This window comes from Pteropus alecto, unplaced genomic scaffold (assembly GCF_000325575.1).
Source record: "Pteropus alecto unplaced genomic scaffold, ASM32557v1 scaffold78, whole genome shotgun sequence".
NCBI lineage: Eukaryota > Metazoa > Chordata > Mammalia > Chiroptera > Pteropodidae > Pteropus > Pteropus alecto.
In genome coordinates, this window is record NW_006443124.1 from 18,316,251 (window position 1) to 18,323,495 (window position 7,245).

General features: G+C 38.1%; 1 pseudogene; it reads left to right on the plus strand.

The window, feature by feature from the left end:
- Positions 1 to 5,665: 5,665 nt before the first annotated feature.
- LOC102887546 lies at positions 5,666 to 6,677 on the plus strand (annotated as a pseudogene).
- Positions 6,678 to 7,245: the final 568 nt, after the last annotated feature.

Sequence of the window (7,245 nt, forward strand, 5' to 3'; positions counted from 1 at the left end):
GCAGATTTGGCCTCATTCTCTTCTCTTTAATAAGCACAGCTCCCACTTACTGACGCTTTACAATTGTCATGTGCTCTTTTAAGATTTTTACGCGTATTTTTCAACTGTTTTACTTAACTTCAAGCAGACACAGGGTTATTAACAATAAATTTATTCCATATAAAGAATTTTTGTAAAATGCTTTTAAAAAGCATTACCAGTATTTTTGAAGAGCAGAATGACACTCTCTGTTCATAAAACTGTTGTGGTCCAGGCTGCTGATAACTGTGATCTCAGTCACCTATACTTCCTAAGTAATGTACTATCTGTGTTTGAACTTTATATGTGGGGGTTCATGGAGGTGTTCCCTCCGGGATCTACTTTGTTCATTCAACATTCTGTTCCTGAAGGTCATCAATTACAACAGCTGCAGTATAGTTATTATTTCATCACTGATGTCCATGGTGGAAAGAGGGTTGCTGTGGGCACTCTTGGCCACGTGAGAGGTGTTAATATTTTCCAGTATGTTTTGTTTTCCAATTGTTTCTATTACAAAAGAGAATAACCTTAAAAAAATGTATGCACTCACTCTTTCAAAAAGTGGTGAAGTTTAAGAAAAACAATTTAGTTTAGATAAAATAAATAAAAACAGAAAATTACAACTAAGAATAAAAGAAAACTATAGGCAAAGTCTGAAGCAGAGTTTAAAATTTTGTACCTCATTACATAATTATTGAAATGTTTATAGGTATTCAGAATAAAAAAAAGAAACAAGATGTCCAAATTTCAAATTCATTCTGGAAATGATGCTTGTTATCTCCCTCTTGCCAAGACAGCAGCTACTCAGCAGGCTCTGCTCTATCAAGAGCAAGCAGTCCTGGAGCGCTTGGCATTTCTTGAATGTTCTTTCTTTATTATTATTATTATTATTAATTATTATTATTATTATTATACAATTCAATGAAGTTTTTCTTTTTCAATTATAGTTGGCCTGTAATATATTAGTTTCAGTTGTACAAAATAGTGATTAGAGATCTATATAACTCAAAAAGAGATCACCCCACTAAATCTACATATTTGTTACAACATTCTTAATTATTTTCCTTATGACACACTTTATATCTCCATGACAATTTCGTATCTATCCATTTGTACTTCTTAATCCCTTTGCCCTTTATCACCATCCCTGCAACGCCCCCTCCATCTACTATCCCTCAAAATATTCTCTATATCTATGAATTTGTTTCATTTTTGTTGTTGTTTATTTTGTTCTTTAAATTCCACATGCGTGTGAAATTATATAATATTTGTCTTACCCTTTCTAACCCATTTCATTCAGCACAATACCCTCTAGGTCTATTGAAGCAATGTGTTTTTCTATCCCCTTCCTTTTAGTCTGTGTGTGTCTTTTAATTGGAAATAAGTCTCTTGTAGGCAGCATATGCAGGGGTCTTGTTTTCTTATCCATTCAACCACCCTATCTTTTGGTTATTACCATTCTTTATTCCTGCTTTTAATACATGTTTTTTATTCTTAAAGAAGTCCTTCTAACATTTCCTGTAATACTAGCTTGGTGTTGAATTCCTTTAGCATATTTTTGTCTGAGAAGTTCTTTATCTGTCCTTTGACTCTAAATGATAGTTTTGCTTAATAAAGTATTTTTGGTAGTAGATCCTGGGTTTTCATCACATTGAATATTTTGTGCCAAGCTCTCTACCCTACAAAGTTTCTTTTGAGAAATCAGCCGCCAGTCTTATGGGTGTTCCCTTGTAGGTAACTTTCTTCTTTGCTCTTGCTGCTTTTAAGATTCTCTCTTTGTTTTTAACCTTTGGCATTTTAATTATATGGCTTGGTGTGGTCCTCTTTGGGTTCCTCTTTCTTGGGACTCTCTGAGCTTCCTGGGGTCGTATGTCTATTTCCTTCATCAGGTTAGGGAAGTTTTCCATCATTATTTCTTCAAATAGTTTTTTTTAACTTCTTGTTCTCCCTCTTCTCCTTCAGTTACCCCTATGACACAGATGTTTTTTCATTTAATTTTGTCCCATAGGCTCCTTAAATTATTATTATAGTCTTAGCTTCTTTTTTCTTGCCATTATGATTGGGTGTTCTTGGCTTCTGCCTCCTCTTTATCAGTGGTTTGATGCTCTTCTTTATCCACTCTGTTGATTTCCTCTAATATACTCTTCATCTTAGATAATGTATTTTTCATTTCTGACAGGTTCCCTTTTATAATTTCTATTTCCATTCTTATGTTTTTTATCTCTTTGATAAAGTTCTCACTGAGTTCATCTATACTTCTCCTAAGTTCATTGAGCATCTTTATAACCAGTGTTTTGAACTCTGCATCTTTTAGATTGCTTAACTTCATTATTCCTGGATCTCTGTTCTGCTCTCTCATATGGCTTCTGCTTCTTTGTCTTCCCATTTTAGTTGCCTTTCTGTGCCTGTTTCTATGTACTAAGCAAAGCTCCTAAGTCTCCCAGTCTTATTAGTGTGGCTTTGTGTAGTAGTTGTCCAGTAGCACAGTCCTGAATGGGGTTTAGCTGCAGGCTAAGTTTAGCCTCACCCTGTGCCCTTCTGAGGCCATCTGTTAAGATTCAGCAAGCAATCCCCAGATGCTTTGCTCATAGTTGCCTCAAGAGGCTATGCCGGAAACTTAGGCCTGCTACCATCAGTGTGGATCTTGGAGCTATTCAGCAAGGAGCACTAGACTCACCGAGGACACATCTGGATGTGGCTTGGGTGGGGCCGTGAGTTGAGGGAAGCGCAGTTTCAGGGAATCCTCTGGGCAGAGCGACCTCTATTATCCAGTTTGATGACATCTCAGCTATGGCGGTGCTGCGTCTGCATACTGGAAGGCAAGGAGGCTCAACAGAGTAACAATAGATACCACCAGCACTTCTGCCCAGAAGAAAGCCTTGCCTCCGGCCCTCACTCCAACAAATCAGAGAGCCCCTGTAAGTCTCTGGTGCCTCCCACGCAGCCAACCCAGTGCTAGTGCTGAGAGCGTGTGGGTTTGGTTGCAGACACAGCCTCTTTAAGAGGAACGTCTGCAGCTGTCATAGCCTCTGCCCCACTCAGCTGCTCGGGACAGAGCAGATTTGCATCTTCACCCTCTCCTACCTCCTACTATTGCAGAATGTTCTTGAATAAATATCCACATGAATTTTAATATAGAGCATACCAGATGATGCATTGCTTAGTATTGTTCATCTATATCACTATTTTTATTAAATTTATTGGGATGACATTGGTTAATAAAATGATAAGTTTCAAGTGTACAATTCGATAATATGTCATATGTATATTGCATTGTGTGTTCACCACCTGAAGTTAAATTTTCTTCTGTCACCATATATTTGACCTATTTACCCCTATCCACCTCCCCCAAACCCCATTTCCCTATGGTAATCACTAAACTGTTGTCCATGTCCATGTGTCTCTGTTTGTTTGTCTTGTTCTTTTGTGGCTTTCAGTGTTACATACCACATACGAGTTAAATGCTATAAACTTTCATATGGCCACATCTTCTCACATTCTCTGTGACAGAGAAAACTCAATAAAGACCATTTGAGCACATGCCTATGAAGGGAATTTTGAAGTAGTGAAGAGGGGAGAGACAATATGACACAAGTAAGTATGGGTTTAAGTTCAGCTTGAACTAATGATAAAACTGAGACTCTCCTGAGCAATATGTAGATTCTACATTTGCCAATCTCATTTTAATGTTATATCACTCACTTGGTTTTATATGCCAGAAATTTCCAGATTATTACCAATAGAATTATTACACTTTTAATATCAATTTAATGGCTGGGAAAGATTTATCCCTATGTGTGCCAGACTCCTGTGTCAAATTGAAAGAAACACAGGTGTGGGCTAACCTGACCAGATAGCCTCACCCTTAAAGTCACATTGTAGAGAGATTTAAGAAAGCCATGGTTGAATTTGAGAATAATGCAAAATCTTGTTTGAGTAAATTGGTCTGTTACAATAGTTAACAAATTCAATGTAACTAGGCAGTCTATGACATGATGTTCAAAAGAGGGACCTCCATAAAATAGATGAGATGAGGAATTTTATAGAAGTGAATTCAGTTGTGTGAGCACTTGACATTAATGATGCAATGACATGTCATTTTCCCTGACTAAACTTAAAGCCTCCCTTTTTTGGACAATGCAAGTGTGTCTTGCAGCAGGGAACACACTCTAACCACAAGAGGTCCCAGAGATATTCATTCCTGATTTTCAAGAAGTTGGCTCAATCTGTACTTGAGCTATCAATAACCATTTCTGGATATCGAGACAACTTCTTGTACCTCATTACCACCAAAGGAGGACACTACAAGCCTATTTCTCCCTTCATGACAACTGACAAAATTGATGATGATGATGATGATGATGATGATGATGATGATGATGATGATGATGAAATTGCTCTTTTCAGCTTATGAGATGCACATGTGCACCCATTAGAGGCACTTTGGGGAGACTGGTATTCCCAGGTCATAATCATTCTGATCACTGCCCTGTTTCCAGTGCCAAACACATAGGCAGAACTAAATAGACATTATTTGAATGCATGAACTTCAAGCTTCTCTGGATTTCTGTTTTTGTATTACTAAATCTCTGTAGGAGATGCTGGGTGTATTAGTTTCCTAGGGATGCCATAAGAAAGTGCCACACACTGGTTGGCTTTTAAACAATAGAAATGTATTTTCTCACAGTGCTAAAGACTATAAGTCTGAAATCCAGGTGTCCACAGGGCTGGCTCCTTCTGAGGGCTCTGAGGGGAAGAATCTCTCTGATGACCGACAGTCATTGGAATTCCTTGGCTTTAGATGTATCACTTTGGCTTCTGCCTCCATCATCACATGTCATTCTCCTTGTGTCCATGTCTTCACATAGCAGTCTTCTTATAAACAGATCAGTCATGTTAGATTAGAGTTCCACCCCACACAAGTACCACTTCATCTTAAACAACTAACATCTTCTATGGACCTATTTTCAAACAAGCCCACACTCCAAGATGCTGGAGTCAAGGCCTCAGCATATCTCTTTAGGAGGAACTCAGGTCAATACATAACATTGGGCCACAGAAAAATGGACACAGGTTTTAGATTTATATAGGTAAAGAATCTTTTCTCAATTCATCCAGTTACTGCACAGAATATTTACAAACCAAGCACTTTAAATATAAAATAATTGGCAAACGCAGAAATTTTGTTAATATCAATAGTAAAAGTACCATGAAAGCAAGGGCTTATATCTCATTCTCCATCTCTGTTATTATGTCTGTCTCATGCCAATTAAACTGAATTTCTCTATTAACTTATCTGTGATGAACTGATGTTTCAAGGAACTGTTTAATTGCCTTTGGGAACGTTCACTTTTGTAGAAACATTATCAATCATATAAAAGTACATATTATTATTCTAATTTTTCAATCAAGAAAAGGAACACTCAGAAGCTGAGCTCAGAAGAAGTTTCACAGTTTCAGAAATGAAGCAGCACAACGGGACATATTTCTTTCTGATACTATGCTTCTTGATCTTTGAGATTCCTAATTGTGACCATGGCACATTGATCATCCACCTATACTTTTAGCAGATGGCATGCTTAATAAGGTTTGCTTAATCACAAACTAGCATCACTTTTTGTTGGAGCAGATGAAGAACACATTCATCATGTAGTGAGAGAATCAGACCTTCAGCTCCGACTTCATCCTGGTCACAGCCCCACCCACACCTTCCTTTTCTCTCTGGTCTTGGGCATCTTCTCAGTGGCCTTCATGGGAAACCAGACTATAGTTCTCCTTGTCTGCCTGGACCCCCAGTTTCACACCCTCATGGATATCCTCTCAGACAGCTGTCCGTCATGGACCTCATGTTCATCTGCACCACTGTGCCCAAGATGGCCTTTAAATACTTGTCTGGCGGCAAGTCCATTGCTGTGGCCAGTTATGGGGTCAAGATATTCTGCTATGTATCCCTGCTTGGAGTAGAATGTTTCCTGTTGGCTGTCATGGCCTGTGACCATTGTGTGGCTACATACCACCCTCTTTTGTACACTTTCTTTGTGAATCAGAAACTCTGTGTCTTCCTGACTGCTGCTTCCTGGGTCTTGGGCTCTCATGATGACATCATTGTGCTTGCAATAGCTCTGTCATTTTCTTACTACAGCTCTCTGGAAATTCATAATTTTTTTTTGTGTGTGTGTGTGATGCTACTGCTCTTTTACCTTTATCTTGCACAGACAGATCTACATTTGAAAGACTGTTCTTCATCTGCTGTGTGGTGATGCGAATTTTTCCCATCTCAGTTATCATTTGTTCCAGAACCCTATTCCAGAACCCTTGGAGCTGTCATCCACATGGGCTCTGTGGAAAGTTGCCACAGAGCCTTCACCAGCTGCTGCTTCCACCTGTCCAATGTTGGGCTCTACTACAAGGCTGCCAAGTTCATGTACACGAGCTCAGCCTCTAATCATACTCCAGACCAGAACAAGATGGTGCCAGCCTTCTATATCATCCCCACCCCCAAGATGAACCCTCTTGCCCACAGCCTCCTCAACAAAGAGGTATCCAGGAGACTTCACAAATTATTGAGGAAAGGAAAATTAATGTATCTTTACTTACCCTACTTTGGCCAACACTCCTTCATGGAAGTTGAAATCCCTTGTCCATTCTTTTCCTTCTAGTTTGTCTTTTCTCCCACTTTTTACAAATTTAAAATAGCTTTGCTTATTATAAAATTATATAAATACTATAGGTAAAGTGGGCTGTATTTGAACATTAGCATAGATTGTATCATCTTGTAAATTTCAGTTATATCAGTGGTTGTTAGTCATGAGCACTTGACTTTGGGATAAACCAAGCTATAAGTATGATGACCTTTGCTTTACCCAAGAAAAGAGGTTGCAGTTGATCCACTGATTTGGGTGAGCTTCCTCTTTGTTTAAGGATTACTTATCTATTTGCCTTCAGTTTTACCTCTGCTTGAACCTATGTATTGACTGTTTTATTGCCAACTCCTCTACTTAATCCCCACATATTTAGCAGTAGGAAGTTAGTGCTGGCAGTTCCTTCAATCAAGTCTATGTCTATATAAGATAGCTTTTAGAAATCCCTCATATTTATACATTTAAAATAAAAGTGGATATTTTAACAGATAATATCTATTTAGTTAGGCTATACAAACTTCATCTTTATTATGAATGATTTTATTCCTCATTCATCTTTATATTAATAACTAGAATTAACTTAAAT